Source organism: Rattus norvegicus, chromosome 11 (assembly GCF_036323735.1).
Source record: "Rattus norvegicus strain BN/NHsdMcwi chromosome 11, GRCr8, whole genome shotgun sequence".
Lineage (NCBI taxonomy): Eukaryota > Metazoa > Chordata > Mammalia > Rodentia > Muridae > Rattus > Rattus norvegicus.
In genome coordinates this window covers 61,464,863-61,488,369 of record NC_086029.1, presented here as the reverse complement: position 1 = coordinate 61,488,369, position 23,507 = coordinate 61,464,863, and the positions used below count along the sequence as shown (strand labels likewise).

At 38.5% G+C, this 23,507-nt stretch overlaps 1 long non-coding RNA gene and 1 pseudogene across 1 annotated transcript; both read left to right on the top strand.

Moving 5' to 3' along the window:
• Positions 1-2,880: 2,880 nt before the first annotated feature.
• On the top strand, positions 2,881-7,920 carry LOC134480990 (uncharacterized). The gene is made up of 2 exons (XR_010056117.1): positions 2,881-3,456; positions 7,089-7,920. It is a non-coding gene; the product is annotated as an uncharacterized LOC134480990 (long non-coding RNA).
• Positions 7,921-8,672: 752 nt separating this feature from the next.
• Cluap1-ps1 (clusterin associated protein 1, pseudogene 1) overlaps positions 8,673-23,507 on the top strand; it is a 183,687-nt pseudogene continuing 168,852 nt past the window's right edge.

Sequence of the window (23,507 nt, the reverse complement as noted above, 5' to 3'; positions counted from 1 at the left end):
TGTCAACATTTTTAATAAGGGCATTGTGAGATATAGAAGAAAATGTGGAAACATTTAAAATGAGTAAATGGTTAGGAAGTGATGAATTGGATGTTGAAAATAAGACTTCAAATTGACTTCGGGATAATGAACTCAGAACCTTAATGCCAACTCTGACAAACGCAATATATTTAAAAATAATATATTTATTGATTATTTGGGAATTTCACATAATGCATCCTCATCTCATTGACTTCTTAGTCAGCTCAGGCCCACCTATACCATTGTTTGAGGAATTTAAATGAAGCATTCCTTGACTTTGATTGAAATGATAATGAATATTTTGGAGACATTATTGCAATGTTTCCATCCTTTTCCTGACAGAGGCTTGCAGGACATAGAGAATGGTTGTGGTGGGGAGATCAACACATTCAGTTGCATACAGTTCTGTAGGAACGACCCAAAGCAAAGGGAATGGGGCAATGTTGGAGTAGAATCTTTCAACGGAGAGGAAGGCATGATTTAAAACACACTACTGAGACCTTGAAGCATTATTTACGTACTACTTGAGACAACTGGGTTTGCTAAAGGAAATCCATTAAGATTACGTCACCACTTCATTTCACCCAAGGTTAGTGTGGGGCTGGGTTTGAACCCAGGTGGGTTTCCTTCAGTGAATCCATGTGGGTGGTTTGAAAATGCTTGGCTCATAGGGAGTGGCACTGTTGGGAGATGTGGCCTTATTGGAGGAAGTTTATCACTGTGGGGATGGATTTTGAGATCCTTCTCCTAGCTGCTTGCAAGACAGTCTTCAAATGTTTGCCTCCAGCCCCATGCCTGCCAGGGCACTGTCGTTCTTCCTGCCTGTTGATAATGGACTAAATCTCCGAGCCCGCAAGGCAGCTCCAATTAAATAGTGTCCTTTAGAAGACTTGCCTTGGTCTTAGTGTCTTTTGACAGCAATTAAAACCCTAAGACAAGCCACTGAACCCGATAAGTGTCTGGTCTTCATGAAGGACTTCAGTGGTTATGTTCTACCAAGGATTCATGCTATCTCTACTTGCTTTTGCTTGTCCACAGTCAAACCCAAGAAGCTTATGCCAAACACATCCACACAGAGCATTGCATAGATGAGTTTGATTTCTCATAAGGAAAATAAGTCTCTTATATTTGAGTCAGGCATTCTCTAGGATTTCAATTCTCATGCATTATTAATCAGTCTTATGGTCCTGGAGTCTAAGGGTGAATCAATGCATTGACTTAGTGCCCCAAAACTACATAAAACAAACCTTGATATTTACTAAACCCATTTTAGGAGCCATTGGTTACTTGGACCTCCAATTCTGCATGCACATATTTATTGTTAAATTCTCTCATATATACATGTATATCTCATATATTCAATGTCTACCTTTTGCAAATTTCATGTTCTCTTTTTTGACTCTTATTCCTAATATTTAGCTCAATTGCAACAAAATCTCAATAAAATTTCTTATGTTCAGTGTCAGTGTTTAATTTGTAGAGAATGTCCTCTCTTGCCTGATATGAATATACCTTTCAACACTTTATTGCAAATTTGATACAAAGATTGCTTTTATCTCTAGGCAACCTTCCTGAACTCACTTTCCACTATTCCCCTAGTTTTCCTTTTCTTTTTTTTTTTTACTTTTATAGTAGATTAATATCTACTGACAAATTGATTTATAGCTGTTCTTTGGATTTGTTCAGTTTTCAAAACATTCTATAAATAAGTTTTAGTTTCTTGGAAGGCAGAATGTTTATTGATTTAAAACCTAACAGATAAAAAAAAACATTCTTCTCAGAAATTATAATCGTATGAAGAATGTCAATTTTACCTTAAAATATAGGGCAGTTAGTTAATCATAATTCATGTGTACCTCAGTATATGAGAATAGAAGTGGTAGGAAAAAAAATCACAAAATATTTTCTTTGCAAAAGAAGTGACATTAATGTGGTTTTGCACAAGATATTTTTTAAAATAGATCTTACTTTTTATTGTACCACTTTCTGTGCTTTTCTCTCCTCTCTTGATTCTGAGGAGTAATTGAGAGCTCATTGTTGTGGGAGGAAAGAGTACCATTATTTTCTGAGGTGTGGCCATTTGCATATTCCTCATCTCCATTGTCTCTTGTATGAACACACACACACACACACACACACACACACACACACACACCAGCAGTACTAATTGAGCTTAGGTTATAAAATCAAGAAATGAAACTGGTTAGGGCATATTTTGAAGGGATAAGCATGTATTTGAAGGAGAAATGTGATTTTTTAAGTCATATTTCACTGTACATCTGTATGAACCACTTTAGAATAAAGACAACTCTGAGCTGCCTGTCCAATGAAGATGAAATTGAAAGAAGTGAGTAACACTAAATGGTAAAGTAGCAGAAAGAATCTGGAGCAAATGCAACATACATCAAAATAACTTTAATGAGTCAGGTTGAGACCTGACATTTTAGTGAAAATTTAAATTACCTACCTCAAAGTGTGATGACTGGAATGATTCTGTGAGAGCAGGACCCCAAAAGGAAAAACTAAGTGTTCAGATAGAAATATGATCATGCCTTCACTCAAAGCATCTTCACGTGATTTTGAAGGCAGTCCTCCAGTTGACATGGAAACGTGTATGACCTTCTTCCTATGGAAATGTGAAACACTGTCTTTTTATCCCTAATAAAAATCTGAGAACCACCAAAATGAGGCCCCAGACATCTAATTCAATGAACCAATGAGCTTCGTGGGGTTACTTGTAGGAATATGGCTAAGGGGTCAAATAAAGGACTAGAAATAACTCAGGGAGTTATATCATAAAAAGCCCATCCCTACATTATGACAACACAAGAAAGCAGGAGACCTGGGGTGCACTGTACAGTCAGCATGCATCTTAACTGGTTTCAGATTGTCCTTGCCAGAAAACTCCTCTCATCTCTACTTCTTCCAGGCATCTTGACTGGTCTTGGTTTCCTTCTGGGATCTTAGGTGATCCTAACATAATCAAGGCAGTCCTTATTGTTTAGATACACTTGGGAAAAGAGGATCCTAGTGAATCTCCATAGTTTCAGAGACTGAACTTAATGAGCTTCCCTGCAGGATGGAATGTTTTATGTTCTTGAGAACATCCTGAATTTTCAGGAGGAATATGATGTGGAGGATGGTGGTGGTGGAAGTAATGTTTTACGTGGTTATAGAGAGGAAAAAGCTAGACATGGCTGAATACAAAAAGACCCAAGAATGGGAAGGAGCCAGAAGATTACAACAGATTGCTAGAGTAAGTTTGAGGCCAAGCAGAGTAATTCAGGAGCAGCTGAGAGAAGCAGATTGAATCAATTAGCTTGGAGAGGAGTTTGAGCCACAACAGCTGAGTTGAGACAGCCAGCCAGAGTTCAAAAAAGAACTAGAAGGGATGAGCAAGTCAGCAGTCAGCTTCTGAGATGACAATGATAACAGGTGAATAAAAGTTACATTTGCAATCCTAAGTACTTATCCCTTTCTTTAAGTATTCTTATATAGATGTTTTATATAATCTATGTAACTTTTGTAACTGTAAGATTTTCCCACTGTTTACAATACAGGCAATTACTGCAATCGAGTTTACTTATATATTATACATTAGTCAATATTTTCGTTTTGGAGTTTTCAGCAGATAAATAATAATAGAGTTACTGGATAAAACACATATGTGTATACAATTTTGATATTGGCTTATTGCTTTCTTAAAGGTTGCTGGTTTTTTTTTTTTTTTTGCTTTTGATTATTTAGAGGTTACTGCCTAGGTTACTGAGTACCTTATTTAACCCCTTGCATCATAGTCCTTGCTTCATTGGAATGAAACACCCTCATATATCTTATTATTTGAATGGGCTTAGATCCATATGGTAATGCATTGGATACACTTATGACTGCTAAGTAGTATGTGTTTGTTTGAGTGTGTGTGTGTGTGTGTGTGTGTGTGTGTGTGTGTAATTTTTCTGTCAGCATTTCATGGAAGACTGAGCTGTAATATCGAATTATTTTGGTATCATTTTGATGGCAAGGTAGAAAAAAATACAGAACCTCTAAACACATTTCAAACTCTTTTTCTACACTCAGAATTGTGTAATATATTGTACACAATAAATCACAAATAATAGAAACTTGATTTGGTGGTACTTAATTTGGTATTATAGTAATTCTAATGTCTGACTGAAATCAACAGGTTAGTTATTCTACTGTAGTAATCAGAATGGCTGGACAATTTTTTTGTATTTAATTACTTCAGTGTTCTGAAAGTATTAACAGAAGTGAGTAAAGTGACTTAAAAACCACATGGAGAATGAAAGTTCTGAGGAAGGGTGTTTTGATAAGGAATTTGATAATCAAATAGGTATTTTAAAGGGATCTTGCCAAGGGATTGCTTTCAGTTACTTTAATAACAATAAATAATTGAATCTGGTCTCATAGACAACATATTTTGTGTGAGTTTCCTTTATGAATACCGTTGGCCATAATGATGAATAGCCGTAATGTTCTTCTGTCTCCAGGCCTAAGTACCTCTGTAGAACTCTGCCTGTTTAGTTATTATATATCGCCCTGCCTCTTTGCTCTGAAGCGCTTTGTGGATGGACCACACTCAATCAAATGAAGGCTAGACAAAGCAGCTCTGTCGAATAAGCTGATTCTGGAATTTCCCTCTAGGGCACAGCCTTCAAACACAACCTGAAACAACATTCTGCTATTTAATTCATCAGCAGAAAAGTAGTTACGCTGAGATGACAGAAACGTAGAGGTGCCTAAGTTAACACTGCTAGGCTGTGCTGTTTCTAGTGAACAGTTTGGGATGAGCAAATCTTTCTCGACTGAGGAAACAAAGGGCCAGTGTTGCAAATAATGATGATGTTTAGATCTGACACTAAACCAATCATTTGTGAAAACAAGGGGAGCAATCTAGGAAGCTAGACCTCGGCTCTAATCACTTCCACAATATTTTAACAATTCTGGAAGCTTCTCAGGATACCTAAGGTAATTTGTTAGTCATGCCCTCTGTTCCCAAGTGATTGATGCTCAATTTAGTTACACAGAGAAGGTGGTTTAATAATTAGTACCAACTGCATCAGTACTTTACTTCAAACACATTTTCTTTATTTTTCCGACTATACTATCATTAAGCTTTATACCTTACAATCAAGTTGTTCGTTTTGTTTCCACTTTAGCAGTATGAAACACACAAAGAGAGACAACCTGTGTTCTATATTTCAAGCAATAGATTTTTAATCATTTAAGGTACTATCAGTACCTGGGGATAGAAAGGGCCCTGCTGTTTAATGGGTAACATTTCTTCCCCCTGCCTTTCTATTTTGTTATAAATAAGAGTTTTCAGAGATGGTATTCTTTATCCTAGACTTTCATGCTCGAACAAAGTAGAAGCCAGAGAAAATAGAGTTGACAACTTGATAAAGATTATTGTACTGTTGCCACAATACAATTATTATATACACAGATAAATACCTGTGTGCATGTAGGTATGTTTGTATGGAAAGGAAATCATTGATAAAATGGTAGAATTTAAAAATCTGGAGTTTTTCCAAGTATAATAGAAACTTCTTGACTCCAAGCCTTTTCATTTATCCAAATATGAGATCACTCTCTGATTGTGGTTCTGATTGTTTTGCTGCTTATTCCTTTTCCAATTCAAGAATGACTATAAATTAAGGGATTCCAAGTACGTCCTGTTAACATTGTTGGTCTCAAGGTAGGAGTTTGAAATCTATTAAAAATAGTTACTCTGGGTAATTTTAATGTGAATCTTACCTTGTGTTCATTGCTAAATGTTGTCTCCTAAACATTCTCTATCTGACTCAGATAATTAGTTGATATCATTAATAGCATACTAAAACTGCGTCTCACCTATGGCACAAGGCACCACTCCGGGTGTCTTATTCCCTGGACCTGCAGTTTTGATTCTATCCATCTTTTGTTTCTACCGTTTGCCTCTCATCAGTTGTTTGAGAATAAGCAAGCTATGACATATGATGCAATCTCGAAATTTGATAATTAGATCACACAGAAACACATTCTAAGCTCAAGAGAATCCAAAATCCCATTAGGAAACTTTATTTCATCTGACTAATGATGTATAAGAACAGCGAGCGTCATGGGTGACGGCTCCTCTTGGATGAAATCAATTATTGTCTCTTGCATTCTTACCCTGTGGGAACAGGATGGATAGCAGCAAAATTCCTGTTGGCATAACACCTTGAAACTCTCCTCCCGGCTTGGCTAACATTTAAAAATATTCCCATTTGAGAGGGATCTGCTGTTTACATGTTTCTTCTCATTTCCTTTAATGGGTCACAAAAACAAAGGAAACTATGCTGGGTAAATATGAGTCTTTTGTACACTCTGCTTTGATTGATTAATTATAAAACAAATACCTTCACTGATTTTGTTTTACAATATAATATGATGATTGGTATTAGCTTAAATTTTGCTTCTGTGAAATAGTTGAATTTTATGAATGGTTGACAAAGAAAAGGAGATTATGCATTAGTGTTTCTGATTCTTTGTTGCTTCAGGAGACAAAATGTCCCTTTTCTTTACTCAGAAATAATAATTTTCTTAGGTTAGAAGATCATGAATAATGCAATGATAATTTTGTCATAAGAAATCCTGAAACAATATGGGAAGGATCATTCAAGGTTTTGTTGCTTTGCATAACCACTGGACAAATGTCCAGTTCAAGCCAGCTATCAAGCAATCAATGAAGCTATCAGACATAACCCTGAACGCAAATATCTGTCAGTTCAGAAAATCTCCATTCTCTAAGTCGATGATAGTTTTACACTTTACATCTTTATTCAAATGAAGGGAGAGATTTTGTATTGTACAAAGGATTTCTGCAGAGTAAGTAAACGGGTAACTACTTTGCTGAATAAAGCCATGCAAGTTCAGTCACCACAAATGTGGATTCTCTGGGAAAACAGTTCAAAACATCTATAGATTATAAAAGTTCGTATTTAAATAATATGTTAAGAATGCTACAGTAGAGTGTTTTAGATTTGGAGGTTTCTAAACAACAGGATTTTTTTGTCTCATGGTTATAGGGATTGAGCAGTTCAAGTTCAAGTTGGTATCAAGATTTAAGTATGGTCTCTTTTCTAATTCAAAGTCATCTTTTTGCTGAATGCTCATACATGGGAAGAAGTAAGTTTTTCTTTCTGCCCCATTTATATATCCATTTACTTATCTAGTTTTCTACTCTATCTCTCTACTTCTTTATCTATCTATCTATCTATCTATCTATCTATCTATCTATCTATACTATATCTACTTATCATCTATATCTAATGTCTTTCTATCTATCTATCATCTATCTATCTATCTATCTATCTATCTATCTATCTATCTATCTATTTCTATCGACTATTTTCCTGTAATCAGACTGTTGGCATGTATATTCTGGGAAAGAACTATGCTACAGAATCTCTTGGAGAACTAATCTTTTATGGATTCACACATTTTGGAGAAACTGTATACCCCTATTACCCTTGTGAATTTTAATGTGCATCAATACATTGAAGAAGGTCCTTATTTTTTCATGTCATAGATGATTGAGGAACAGATAGTGAACAAAATGAGTAAAGTTGTTGATATATATTTAAACATTTTCATTACATTGTATATTTTACAACACATAGAGCACTGATGTAGCAGCTCACATATTAGCTTTTACATGAACACATCTAAATCTATTAGAGGCATGTTCTCAGAGTTTTTATTGATAAAGTGTGTGAAGAGGAAAAAAATTGACTTTTCATTAAAGGATCTGAGAAGTTTTCCAGTAAGGCATTACTTTGAACTTGTTACAGCATGGGTGACTCTCTGTGTATGTATGTATCATCAATTATGATCCAATAAAACACTTTGTGAAATACTGTTTCAGAAGCCAGAGACTTATTTTCCAGACAATCTGCTTTCATTTACTGGATGTGCTACAGGGGGATGGTAATGACCTAAAATTTAGAAATTTAGAGCATGATTTGAAAATGTAGTTATTCCTGGAAAGTTTTGATCAAAAATTATATATTTAAAGCAAATTATCAAGAAGGGACCTGTGCCTTCTTTTCTTTTCTTTTTTGTAATATATATATATATATATATATATACATATATATATATTACATATTTTTTACACTGCAGATTTTATTCCCCTCCTGCCGTCCCGGTTCACACTCCCCCCACAGTTCCACATCCCATATCTCTGCTCTCTCCCCCCAGTCTTCACAAGGATGTCCCCACCACACCTACCCCTCCCACCACACCAGACCTCTAAACTTCCTGGGGCCTCTAGTCTCTTGAGCATTAGGTGCAACTTCTCTGAATGAACCCAGAACCAAGGGTCCTCTGCTGTATATGTGTTGGAGACCTCATCTTAACTGGTGTATGCTACCTGATTGGTAATCCAGTGTCTGAGAGATCTTGGGGTCCAGGTTAATTAAGACTGCTGGTACTTAATTTTCAAATTAAGAAAATAGGCAGTTTTTCATTGATGGATGCTCATCAGTTGGAACATAGAAAATCCCTGGGATATAAATGGGTGATGGCCTGGGTGGCAGCCAGATATCAGCCTTCACTTGCCAGTTCCATAGGCTTAGTTCCCATAGAGAGACATTTAAGAAAGATATGGAACCAAAAGTCACCGAGAGCTGCTTCAAAATGATCTTTGAAAATCTTCATCCTTTTCAAAAAACATGGAACATTGTGAGGAGCTGTCCGAGGAGCTGTCCTCACAGAGATGTGAGGAGCTGTCCGAGGAGCTGTCCTCACATATGTGAGGAGTTGTCCTCACAAACTCCATTACAAGATGGCACCGGCATCTGGCAGAACGCACCTAGTAAAAAGGGCAATACGCAGGCGCCTGGTAACGTCCCTACTCAAAGGCACACGTACATTTTGGTACGTCATCTGGCATAATTGGCAGCGACCAGTCAGAGAGTGACACGTCCTAGGCGAGGATAGTTTCCTATATAAGGAACGGTTATTCCTCACTCTCCGTCTCCGCATTGTAAGCTTATGCTCTCCCTCTCAAGACGCATTAAAGCTTTTCTGTAGTAGGATCCTGTGTGTGCCGCATCGTTCCTGCTGGCGAGACGAAGCGCGGGACAGAACATGCTCTTCTTTTGACTCTGCGAACACCGTTAAGTCAGTCCAAAAGGAGCACTACTCCTGCTTCAGTCGAGATACAGATCTCTGATAAGATCAACTCCAAATTAAATGTAATTCCATATTGTCCTATTTTGGTAGTATTTTTCACATTTGATAAATCATATAGGTTTGTGTGTGTGTGTGTGTGTGTGTGTGTGTGTGTGTGTATGTATGTGTGTGATCTCAGATCTCTAACAAGCATTTCAAAATTCAGAAACTAAATGAACCTGTAGCTTGTTTTAGGTATGCTGACCTGTTTTCTCAACAACAACAACAACAACAATAACAACAAAAATCTAGCATTGACAAAAAGAAAGAAAGCAAAAGAGAAAGAAAGAGAAAGAGAAAGAAAGAAAGAATGAAACAAAAAACTGGTTAGTGAAGGATATATTGCATATATGCAGGCAATTTTCAAAGAATAAATAAAATTATCACAGGAACTCTTGTTCTAATCTTCTGCTCATCTTTTACTTGCTGCTTATGAACTGCTACTATTGGTCTAAATAGTACATGTAGGCAAATCTTTTCTCCGTTCCAACTCACATAGTCAAGCATGGGCCAAGTTACCCAAACTTCTTGCCAGCAATAGGCTCTTGACTGTGTCTTGCCATTGTTGCTCCTCTACAATATGGCAACACTTTGAGTAACTATAAACACACACACACACACACACACACATACACACACAGAGACACACACACACACTATTATGAAGGAGCGACACTCATAAAATATGTAGCATGATATATAAGCTATGCCTATGTTTCCAAACTCATCCCGAATTATTTTTCCCAGAATGTTTCAGACACACTTACTTTCTTCCTATTCTTAAAAGCTATTTTATGGAAGATGCTCCCTTAGAGAACTGCCTCACAGTTAAAATGCTATGTAAAATATAGAATGCAATAAACATTAAATATATTCACTATACCTTCTTTTAGATAACTTTTGTTTCCAGTACCAGCACATTAAACTTCTATCACGCTATTATTTGAGAATTATACTATCTTCCTATTTGGAAAATACCACAAATTTGTATGACACACACACTTTAGTATTTAATAGACTATTTGTAAGTTGTTTATCTCATTCCCTTTGGAGAAACACTTGTTACTTTAATGCTGTGGTTTTGTTGTTTCCGTTAGACTATTAGTGTAATTGATTAGCAGAATCATGGCTGTGGAAAACCATATAGCTTAATGGAACTTGAGAAGACCAGGAATTAAAAATTGTCCTGACTTTACACTTCCATTATTTTCAGTCTTGTACACTTTTTCCTTTGGGAAATAGTGTAGGTACAATGTTTGTATTGGGGATGTGAAACTGTGAAACTGGTAATGTGTACATTTATGTTTTAGGTAAAACAAAGATACAGTCTCAGAGTTAGATTCAAATGTCAACCTGATACATCTGTTCAGAAAGAACCCCAGTTAAAAAACTGCCTTCATAGTGGACTCTTGCCTCAGAGTGGCACGTCTTTCTGCGACCTCCACAATTTCACAGAGATGATGAGAGCCTTGGGATACCCATGCCTTATTTTTATGGAGAATTTCCACCCAACTTTGGGTTTGTCTCTGAAGTGCTTCTGTGACTTGTGAAAAGGTATGAGGCGCAGACCAACATCCCTTCTGACACTGAGACTGAACAAGCCTGAGTTTTCTTCCTTAAGGCAATTACCCAGTTCATGGCCACAAAGGCACATATAAAACTCAATACCAAGAAACTCTATCAAGCAGACTGGTATGCGGTGAAAGAGCTGCTGCTGATCACATCCATTCTGTATAATGCTATGAAGACCAAAGGGATGGAGAGCTCCAACATCGGAGAAGAAAACATCAGCACATTCAAGTTTGATCTTGGCTCCAAGATTGCAGATTTGAAAGCAGCCAGACAACTTGCTTCTGAATTCACTGCCAAGGGAGCTTTTCTGTATGAGTTGCTGGGCAAAGGGGTTGAGCTGAGAGAACTGAGAACAGAAGCCATTGCTACATCTCTAGGAATAAACGAGACTGAAAAGGTGATGAGAATTGCATTAAAATGTATTTTGGCACAGGTTCAGAAGACTAAAGACCTGCTCAATAATGTGGCCTCTGATGAAGCAAACTTACAAGCCAAAATTGAAAAGAGAAAAATTAGAACTGGAAAGAAATTGGAAGCTATTGCAGACCCTGCAGAGAGTCAGGACAGCCTTTATGGATGAGTATGAGAAGGTTGAGGAAGAGCTGCAAAAGCAATATGAAATCTATCTAGAGAAGTTTCGGAACCTGGCTTACCTGGAACAGCAGCTTGAGGACCATCACAGGATGGAAAAGGAGAGGTTTGAGGAAGCTGAGAATACTCTCCGCCTGATGCAGAATAAGCTAAAGGAAGAGGAGAAGCGACTGCTCAAGAGTGGAAGCAGTGACAACACAGACATAGACAACCCAGAGGATCATGAATCAGACAGCGAGCTGGAGGACAGACGGCTGTTTAAGCCTCAGACAGCAGTGGAGGTGCTCATGCAAGGAAGGTCGGGCAAAAGCATCGTGAGCACAATGTAAGGTGGAGACTCCGATGAAGATGAAGACTCAGAGGACAGTGAAATTGACATGGGAGGAGGAGGAGGAGGAGGAGGAGGAGGAGGAGGAGGGAGGAAAGAGGAGGAGATGGAGAAGAAGGAAGAAGGAAGAAGAAGAAGAAAAGAAGGAGAAGAGAAGAAGAAGAAGAAGAAGAAGAAGAAGAAGAAGAAGAAGAAGAAAAGAAGAAGAGAAGAAGAAGAAAAGAAGAAGAAGAAGAAGAAGAAGAAGAAGAAGAAGAAGAAGAAGAAGAAGAAGAAGAGGAAGAAGAAGAAGAAAAAGAGGAAGAAGAAGAAGAAGAGGAAGAAGAAGAAGAAAAAGAGGAAGAAGAAGAAGAAAAAGAAAAAGAAGAAGAGAAGAAGAAGAAAAGAAGAAGAAGAGGAAGAAGAAGAAGAAAAGAAGGAGAAAAGAAGAAGAAGAGGAGGAGGAGGAGGAGGAGGAGGAGGAGGAGGAGGAGGAGGAGGAGGAGGAGGAAGAAACAAAAAACAAATTGCCTTCACTCCACTGGAGAATTGCAATCTCTCAGGAATATTTTTTGATTCTTCAATGTTGTAGTAGTACTCAGTCAACTGTGGCTGGCACATCCCTAGGCAGGTGGATCAAGCTGTATTACAAAGGGAGCTGACTCAACCAGAGGAGGCAAGCCAGTAAACATCATTCTTTTCTGTTCTCTACTCGAGTTTCTACCTCTGGGTTTCTTCTTTGGTTACCATTGATGGTAGATTGTAAGTTAATGATGAGATAAATAATCTTGTACCCCAAGTTGCCATAGTTTTTCCCACAACACGAACAGAAGCTGACTAGGACAGACAGTGAATATGAACAAGCCAACACTTCAAAAGTGCTCACACTTTCAACAAATCCTTTCCATTTATGAGAATCTATTGTGAAAATATTTCTTGAGTTTGTGAGAATGTGAAAGAGATATGTGCATGAAGCCCCGAGGTTTAAATATTCCCAAAAGGGGGAGGAGAGACATGATTTCTGAGAGTTGTACTTTGACCTCATGAGATACTTGGTCTCTATGACATATTTGTATCTACAGGGGAGGGGGTGAGGGCAGGAGAGAGAGGGAGGAAGGAAAAAGAAAAAGGAGGAAGACAAAAGGAACAAAGGAAGGAATGAAGGAACAAAGAAAGAAGAACTATTTCTGATATATAAATTAGATTGTCCTTTGAAGAACCATTCAGATATGACAAAAAAAGATCATCAAAGTTTTGCATTGACTAACTGTTTCTTAGGAACACCAAAAGACTACTGAACTTTAAAGCATGGACAGAATGGAAAAGCGAATTTTAGAACATGAAACATTTCTGAAGTTGGTGGAACCTGTTAAACCTGCCAGGAATACATGGTGCACAACAGGATCTTTATTTTCCTATTTATTCTATTGGGTTTCTGCTAAGGTACATAATAAATATATTCAAGTTCAAGTGCCATTCCCCTTGTAGAACTTTTCAGAAGTACTGACCTCTCAAATTAAATGACTATAATGTTCTTTCCCCCCCACCCCCCTGCGGTTACTTTTTTTTTATTAACCAGTATTGCTTATTTACATTTCAAGTGTTATTCCCTTTCCCGGTTTCCCTGCAAACATCCACCTAATCCCTCCCCCTCCCCTTCTTTATGGGTGTTCCCCTCCCCATTCTCCCCCCCATTGCCGCCCTCCCCCCAACAATCTAGTTCACTGGGGGTTCAGTCTTAGCAGGACCCAGGGCTTCCCCTTCCACTGGTGCTCTTACTAGGATATTCATTGCTACCTATGAGGTCAGAGTCCAGGGTCAGTCCATGTATAGTCTTTAGGTAGTGGCTTAGTCCCTGGAAGCTCTGGTTGCTTGGCATTGTTGTACATATGGGGTCTCGAGCCCCTTCAAGCTCTTCCAGTTCTTTCTCTGATTCCTTCAACGGGGGTCCTATTCTCAGTTCAGTGGTTTGCTGCTGGCATTCGCCTCTGTATTTGCTGTATTCTGGCTGTGTCTCTCAGGAGCGATCTACATCCGGCTCCTGTCGGCCTGCACTTCTTTGCTTCATCTATCTTGTCTAATTTTTTTTTACATTTCTTTTTTTTAAATTTATTTAATACTTAATAATAATTCTTTGGTTTCCGGGCACACATCCCCCTCCCCCCTCCGCTTCCTTATGGGTGTTCCCTTCCCAACCTCCCCCCATTGCCGCCCTCCCCCCAACAGTCTAGTTCACTGGGGGTTCAGTCTTAGCAGGACCCAGGGCTTCCCCTTCCACTGGTGCTCTTACTAGGATATTTATTGCTACCTATGAGGTCAGAGTCCAGGGTCAGTCCATGTATAGTCTTTAGGTAGTGGCTTAGTCCCTGGAAGCTCTGGATGCTTGGCATTGTTGTACTTTTGGGGTCTCAAGCCCCTTCAAGCTCTTCCAGTTCTTTCTCTGATTCCTTCAACGGGGGTCCTATTCTCAGTTCAGTGGTTTGCTGCTGGCATTCACCTCTGTATTTGCTGTATTCTGGCTGTGTCTCTCAGGAGCTATCTACATCCAGCTCCTGTCGGTCTGCACTTCTTTGCTTCATCCACCTTGTCTAATTGGGTGGCTGTATATGTATGGGCCACATGTGGGGCAGGCTCTGAATGGGTGTTCCTTCAGTCTCTGTTTTAATCTTTGCCTCTCTCTTCCATGCCAAGGGTATTCTTGTTCCCCTTTTAGAGAAGAGGTGAAGCATTCACATTTTGATCATCCGTCTTGTTTCATTTGTTCTAGGCATCTAGGGTAATTCAAGCATTTGGGCTAATAGCCATTTATCAGTGAGTGCATACCATGTATGTCTTTCTGTGATTGGGTTAGCTCACTCAGGATGATATTTTCCAGTTCCAACCATTTGCCTACGAATTTCATAAAGCCGTTGTTTTTGATAGCTGAGTAATATTCCATTGTGTAGATGTACCACATTTTCTATATCCATTCCTCTGTTGAAGGGCATCTGGGTTCTTTCCAGGTTCTGGCTATTATAAATAAGGCTGCAATGAACATAGTGGAGCACGTGTCTTTTTTATATGTTGGGGCATCTTTTGGGTATATGCCCAAGAGAGGTATAGCTGGATCCTCAGGCAGTTCAATGTCCAATTTTCTGAGGATCCTCCAGACTGATTTCCAGAATGGTTGTACCATTATGCAATCCCACCAACAATGGAGGAGTGTTCCTCTTTCTCTGCATCCTCGCCAGCATCTGCTGTCACCTGAGTTTTTGATCTTAGCCATTCTCACTGGTGTGAGGTGAAATCTCAGGGTTGTTTTGATTTGCATTTCCCTTATGACTAAAGATGTTGAACATTTCTTTAGGTGTTTCTCAGCCATTCGGCATTCCTCAGCAGTGAATTCTTTGTTTAGCTCTGAACCCCATATTTTAATAGCGTTATTGGTCTCCCTGCGGTCTAACTTCTTGAGTTCTTTGTATATTTTGGATATAAGGCCTCTATCTGTTGTAGGATTGGTAAAGATCTTTTCCCAATCTGTTGGTTGCCGATTTGTCCTAACCACAGTGTCCTTTGTCTTACAGAAGCTTTGCAGTTTTATGAGATCCCATTTGTCGATTCTTGATCTTAGAGCATAAGCCATTGGTGTTTTGTTCAGGAAATATTTTCCAGTGCCCATGTGTTCCAGATGCTTCCCTAGTTTTTCTTCTATTAGTTTGAGTGTATTAGGTTTGATGTGGAGGTCCTTGATCCACTTGGACGTAAGATTTGTACAGGGTGATAAGCATGGATCAATCTGCATTCTTCTACATGTTGACCTCCAGTTGAACCAGCACCATTTGATGAAAATGCTATCTTTTTTCCATTGGATGGTTTTGGCTCCTTTGTCAAAAATCAAGTGACCATAGGTGTGTGGGTTCATTTCTGGGTCTTCAATTCTATTCCATTGGTCTATCTGTCTGTCTCTGTACCAATACCATGCAGTTTTTATCACTATTGCTCTGTAATACTGCTTGAGTTCAGGGATAGTGATTCCCCCTGAAGTCCTTTTATTGTTGAGGATAGCTTTAGCTATCCTGGGTTTTTTTGTTATTCCAGATGAATTTGCAAATTGTTCTGTCTAACTCTTTGAAGAATTGGATTGGTATTTTGATGGGGATAGCATTGAATCTGTAGATCGCTTTTGGTAAAATGGCCATTTTTACTATATTAATCCTGCCAATCCATGAGCATGGGAGATCTTTCCATCTTCTGAGGTCTTCTTCAATTTCTTTCTTCAGTGTCTTGAAGTTCTTATTGTACAAATCTTTTACTTGCTTGGATAAAGTCACACCGAGGTACTTTATATTATTTGGGTCTATTATGAAGGGTGTCGTTTCCCTAATTTCTGTCTCGGCTTGTTTCTCTTTTGTGTAGAGGAAGGCTACTGATTTATTTGAGTTAATTTTATACCCAGCCACTTTGCTGAAGTTGTTTATCAGCTTTAGTAGTTCTCTGGTGGAACTTTTGGGATCACTTAAATAAACTATCATATCATCTGCAAATAGTGATATTTTGACTTCTTCTTTTCCGATCTGTATCCCCTTGACCTCCTTTTGTTGTCTGATTGCTCTGGCTAGAACTTCAAGAGCTATATTGAATAAGTAGGGAGAGAGTGGGCAGCCTTGTCTAGTCCCTGATTTTAGTGGGATTGCTTCAAGTTTCTCTCCATTTCGTTTAATGTTAGCAACTGGTTTGCTGTATATGGCTTTTACTATGTTTAGGTATGGGCCTTGAATTCCTATTCTTTCCAGGACTTTTATCATGAAGGGGTGTTGAATTTTGTCAAATGCTTTCTCAGCATCTAATGAAATGATCATGTGGTTTTGTTCTTTCAGTTTGTTTATATAATGGATCACGTTGATGGCTTTCCGTATATTAAACCATCCCTGCATGCCTAGGATGAAGCCTACTTGATCATGGTGGATGATTGTTTTGATGTGCTCTTGGATTCGGTTTGCCAGAATTTTATTGATTATTTTTGCGTCGATATTCATAAGAGAAATTGGTCTGAAGTTCTCTTTCTTTGTTGGGTCTTTGTGTGGTTTAGGTATAATAGTAATTGTGGCTTCATAGAAGGAATTCGGGAGTGATCCATCTGTTTTAATTTTGTGGAATAGTTTGGATAATATTGGTATGAGGTCTTCGATGAAGGTTTGATAGAATTCTGCACTAAACCCATCTGGACCTGGGCTCTTTTTGGTTGGGAGACCTTTAATGACTGCTTCTATTTCCTTAGGAGTTATGGGGTTGTTTAACTGGTTTATCTGTTCCTGATTTAACTTCGGTACCTGGTATGTGTCTAGGAAATTGTCCATTTCCTGTAGATTTTCAAGTTTTGTTGAATATAGGCTTTTATAGTAAGATCTGATGATTTTTTGAATTTCCTCTGAATCTGTAGTTATGTCTCCCTTTTCATTTCTGATTTTGTTAATTTGGACACACTCTCTGGGTCCTCTCATTAGTCTGGCTAAGGGTTTATCTATCTTGTTGATTTTCTCAAAGAACCAACTTTTGGTTCTGTTGATTCTTTCTATGGTCCTTTTTGTTTCTACTTGGTTGATTTCAGCTCTGAGTTGATTATTTCCTGCCTTCTACTCCTCCTGTGTGTATTTGCTTCTTTTTGCTCTAGAGCTTTTAGGTGTGCTGTCAAGCTGCTGACATATGCTCTTTCCTGTTTCTTTCTGCAGGCACACAGCGCTATGAGTTTTCCTCTTAGCACAGCTTTCATTGTGTCCCATAAGTTTGGGTATGTTGTACCTTCATTTTCATTAAATTCTAAAAAGTTTTTAATTTCTTTCTTTATTTCTTCCTTGACTAGGTTATCATTGAGTAGAGCATTGTTCAATTTCCACGTATATGTGGGCATTCTTCCCTTATTGTTATTGAAGACCAGTTTTAGGCCATGGTGGTCCGATAGCACGCATGGGATTATTTCTATCTTTCTGTACCTGTTGAGGCCCGTTTTTTGACCAACTATATGGTCAATTTTGGAGAAAGTACCATGAGGAGCTGAGAAGAAGGTATATCCTTTTGCTTTAGGATAGAATGTTCTATAAATATCCGTTAAGTCCATTTGGTTCATTACTTCTCTTAGTCTGTCTATGTCTCTGTTTAATTTCTGTTTCCATGATCTGTCCATTGATGAGAGTGGGGTGTTGAAATCTCCCACTATTATGTGTGAGGTGCAATGTGTGTTTTGAGCTTTTGTAAGGTTTCTTTTATGTATGTAGGTGCCCTAGTATTTGGGGCATAGATATTTAGGATTGAGAGTTCATCTTGGTGGATTTTTCCTTTGATGAATATGAAGTGTCCTTCCTTATCTTTTTTGATGACTTTTAATTGAAAATTGATTTTATTTGATATTAGAATGGCTACTCCAGCTTTCTTCTTCTGACCATTTGCTTGGAAAGTTGTTTTCCAGCCTTTCACTCTGAGGTAGTGTCTGTCTTTGTCTCTGAGGTGGGTTTCCTGTAGGCAGCAGAATGCAGGGTCCTCGTTGAGTATCCAGTTTGTTAATCTATGTCTTTTTATTGGGGAGTTGAGGCCATTGATGTTGAGAGATATTAAGGAACAGTGATTATTGCTTCCCGTTATATTCATATTTGGATGTGAGGTTATGTTTGTGTGCTTTCATTCTCTTTGTTTTGTTGCCAAGACGATTAGTTTCTTGCTTCTTCTAGGGTATAGCTTGCCTCCTTATGTTGGGCTTTACCATTTATTATCCTTTGTAGTGCAGGATTTGTGGAAAGATACTGTGTAATTTGGTTTTGTCATGGAATATCTTGGTTTCTCCATCAATGTTAATTGAGAGTTTTGCTGGATACAGTAACCTGGGCTGGCATTTCTGTTCTCTTAGGGTCTGTATAACATCAGTCCAGGATCTTCTGGCCTTCATAGTTTCTGGCGAGAGGTCTGGTGTGATTCTGATAGGTCTGCCTTTATATGTTACTTGACCTTTTTCCCTTACTGCTTTTAATATTCTTTCTTTATTTTGTGCGTTTGGTGTTTTGACTATTATGTGACGGGAGGTGTTTCTTTTCTGGTCCAATCTATATGGAGTTCTGTAGGCTTCTTGTATGCCTATGGGTATCTCTTTTTTTAGGTTAGGCAAGTTTTCTTCTATGATTTTGTTGAAGATATTTACTGGTCCTTTGAGCTGGGAGTCTTCACTCTCTTCTATACCTATTTTCCTTAGGTTTGATCTTCTCATTGAGTCCTGGATTTCCTGTATGTTTTGGACCAGTAGCTTTTTCTGCTTTACATTATCTTTGACAGTTGAGTCAATGATTTCTATGTAATCTTCTGCTCCCGAGATCCTCTCTTCCATCTCTTGTATTCTGTTGGTGAAGCTTGTATCTACAGCTCCTTGTCTCTTCTTTTGGTTTTCTATATCCATGGTTGTTTCCATGTGTTCTTTCTTGATTGCTTCTATTTCCATTTTTAATTCCTTCAACTGTTTGATTGTGTTTTCCTGGAATTCTTTCAGGGATTTTTGTGTCTCCTCTCTATGGGTTTCTACTTGTTCATTTATGTTTTCCTGGAATTCTTTCAGGCATTTTTGCGATTCCTCTCTGTAGGCTTCTACTTGTTCTCTAAGGGAGTTCTTCAAGTCTTTCTTGAAGTCCTCCAGCATCATGATCAAATATGATTTTGAAACTAGATCTTGCTTTTCTGGTGTGTTTGGATATTCCATGTTTATTTTGGTGGGAGAATTGGGCTCCGATGATGCCTTGTAGTCTTGGTTTCTGTTGCTTGGGTTCCTGCGCTTGCCTCTCGCCATCAGATTATCTCTAGTGTTACTTTGTTCTGCTATTTCTGACAGTAGCTAGACTGTCCTATAAGCCTGTGTGTCAGGAGTGCTGTAGACCTGTTTTCCTGTTTTCTTTCAGCCAGTTATGGGGACAGAGTGTTCTGCTTTTGGGTGTGTAGTTTTTCCTCTCTACAGTTCTTCAGCTGTTCCTGTGGGCCTGTGTCTTGAGTTCACCAGGCAGGTCACTTGCAGCAGAAAAGTTGGTATTTCCTGTGGTCCCGAGGCTCAAGATCTGCGCCGCCCTTTCCGGGAGCTTCCGTGCACTAGGGTTCCAGATGGCATTTGGTGTTTTCCTCTGGCGTCCGAGACGTGTGTGCAGAGTGCAGTCTCTTCTGGTTTCCCAGGCTTGTCTGCCTCTCTGAAGGTTTAGCTCTCCCTCCCACGGGATTTGGGTGCAGACAACTGTTTATCTGGTCTGTTTCCTTCAGGTTCCGGTGGTGTCTCAGGCGCAGGGGTCCTGCCGCTCCTGGGCCCTCCCCTACGGGAACCCAGAGGCCTTATACAGTTTCCTCTTGGGCCAGGGATGTGGGCAGGGGTGGGCAGTGTTGGTGGTCTCCTCAGCTCTGCAGCCTCGGGAGTGCCCACCTGACCAGGCGGTGAGGTCTCTCTCCCACGGGGTTTGGGAGCAGAGAGCTGCAGCGGGCCGGGATCCGCGGGTGTCGACTATAGTGTTCTTGATGTTTTAACTGCCTAATTCCAAAATTGACAAATTTAAGGATTGCAAATCTATCAGTACATTGATTATGTTTTCATATCAAGCTATCCAGCTAAAATATGAATGAAAGGATTGATGTAGAAACTTTATTGAAAGGATTTAAAAGGTTATGCAATAATTTACTGTCTTGTTGAATAATAATGTTGAGGGAATTAAGAACCTATAAAAGAGTTTATATTTGACTTCCCTTAACTTGAACATAAAAAAGCTAACAAAAGAAATCTAGGAGAGCCATCTGTTGTAATGTTGTACATCTTTAAAGAAGTGGGTAGGGTAGTGATAGTGAAATATATGGAAGATTATACAGTGTGAAAAAAGGTAAAAAGACAGTGCCTTGTGATCACATCTTTATATGATTTATTTATTATTGTTTATTATTACCCATAAGGAAAATAATACTTAACTATAACTACATGGTTACTCATGTTATAAAAATATTCTAGAACCAATTAATAGTAGATAGTATTTTTATTTTACTTTCTCTGATTTAGGTATTATTTAATCCTTTTTCAAGAATTTGAAATTCAGAGCAAAGATATTTAGATCAGTCACATTATCTAATGAGCAAACATTTGTTTACCAAGATTCCTTATACCATGGCAGGTCTTGATATTAGAATGATCAATCTTAGAAGTGGACTAATTGTTGGCACTCACTCACACTTTCACTTACTTAATTTTGAATACAGAGTAGGATAGTATTACTCACTTTAAGTTACAATATTAGCTGAGTATTACTGGGGATGCCTTCAGTCCAAGCCCCCAAGGAGGCAAAGGCAGAATGTTACTCAAAATTGGGGCCATGCTGTTCTTCATAGTTCATTCCAGGGAAACTTGATGAGATATTTTTAAAGGACAGCAAGAAGCAGTAAATATATACTACTAAAATTAATAACAAAATAAAATAAAAATAAGAACATGCAAAGTGTCAAAATACTCAATATTAATAAATACTGTAACATTTTAATACTTTTCATCATGTTTGACTACATAATAATCACATCTGAAATATTTATTTCATGCTTTTTCTAGTCTCATTTCTGATACATCCTTAATGTACAATTGAAAATTTTGTTACCTGAGGCAGTGTTTTGAAAACAATTTTGCTGACACATAGGCAAGATTACTACTCTGAATTAGGTATTTTATACTTAGTGAAGTAATTTTACATATGGAGAGGAATTTTAGTTCACTAATATGGCTGCTTTGGTAAGGGATCATATCCAAAGATCTAGGTCTGTGTGATCCTGTCAGAATGCAAACACCACAAACCTTTGACTGAAATACATACACATACTTAGTATACACCTTTAATTCCAAATAATGACGTTAGATAGTAAAAGGAAGCACCCATTTGGAAGTGATAAATCAGAGAAATACTTGACAGAATGAATCAGAGATAGATTACCCCCAACTCTCAGGAGAACAGACAAGAAATACAGGTTAACTAAGGGCAGTACAGGGAGACAGATTCAGTCAGTTCAGCTGAGTGGAAATGACTTTGGTACGGTTGAGTGTAGCTTAGTGGAGTTGAGTTCGTTCATGATTTCACTCAGAGGGAGTTGAACTCAGCGAATAAGAAGGAGCCAGATGATTACAACAAATTGGAATAGTTAATTTGAGGCCAAGCAGAGTAATTCAGTGAGAAACTGATAAAAACTTGATTGAATCAGTCAGCTTGGAGAGGAGTTAGTGCCAGAATAATTGAGTTGAACCAGCCAGCCAGAGGTCAGAAAGTGTAAGAAAGGGTGAGATTGTTCAGCAGGAAGTCTTAGAAGCTGAAGTATTCTAGGTCTAGGTTAACAGACACGTTGAAAGATTGAACAGGGACTAAAAGCATCCAGACCTAGGCCTAGGGTTAGCTAGAACAGAGGTAGAAATGTTAGTGGCTCATCCCAAGCTACATATTCATAAAACTTGGGTATTGCTATCATCTCATCCCATCCACTGAGAAAATAAAATAATATATATATATATATTATATATATTACAAATAGCCAATATCCACTTATAAGTGAGTATATACCATGTATATCTTTTTGAGTCCGGTTTACCTCCCTCTGGATAATATTTTCTAGTTCTATCCATCTGATGGCAAAATTACTGATGTCCTTGGTTTTTTTTTATGTAAATTTTTTTATTAGATGTATTTCTTTACTTACAGTTCCAATGCTATTCCCCTTCCCATTTTCCTGTCCATAAGCCCCCATTCCCTTCCCCTCCCCAATATGGGTATTCCCCCCATATATCCCGCTTATTGTCTCCCATATTCCCCTGCACTGGGGGTCCAACCTTGGCAGGACCAAGGACTTCCCCTTCCACTGGTGCCCAACAAGGCTCTTCTCTGCTACATATGCATTTGGAGCCCAGGGTCAGTCCATGTATAGTCTTTTGGTAGTGGTTTAGTCCCTGGAAGCTCTGTTTGGTTGGCATCGTTGTGTTTGAATAGTATTCCATGGTGTTAAACCACATTTTCTGTATTTATTCTTTGGTTGTAGGGCATCTGGGTTATTTCCAGCTTCTGGCTATTACAAATAAGGCTGTTATGAATGTAGTGGAACATGTGTCTTTGTGGCATGTTGAAGCATCTTTTGGGTATATGCCCAGTAGTTATATAGAAAATTTTCTCCTGTGTCAATGCATTCGAGGCTATTTCCCACTTTTTCTTCTATGAGATTCAGTGTATCTGGTTTTATGTTGAGGTTCTTGATCCACTTGGACTTGAGTTTTGTACAGCATGGTAAATATGGATTAATTTGCCTTCTACAAGCACACTGCCAGGTAGACCAGCACTATTGGTTGAAATGCTTCTTCTTTTCTACTTTATGTTTTTGGCTTCTTTGTCAAAGATCAAGTGTCAATAGGTGTGTGGGTTCATTTCTGGGTCTTCAATTCTATTCCATTGATCGACCTGTCTGTCTCTGTATCAATACCTTGCAGTTTTATCATGATTGCTCTGTAGTACAGTTTGAGATTTGGGTTGGCGATTTCCCCAGAAGTTTTTTTATTGTTGAGATTTTTTTTTTGCCATATGAATTTGAGAATTGCTGTTTTCATGTCTGTGAAGAATTGTGTGGGGAAGTGGTCGGGAAAAGTGGGATAGGATCAGGTATGTGAGGAGACAGGAATGAAGTTCAGAGGGCCAGGTAATCAATGGAAATATGCAACTTCAGGACTAGGGGATAGGGTGAACCTCTAAAATGTCCCAGAGACCTGGGATGTGAGATGCTCCCAGGACTCAGTGGGGATGACCAA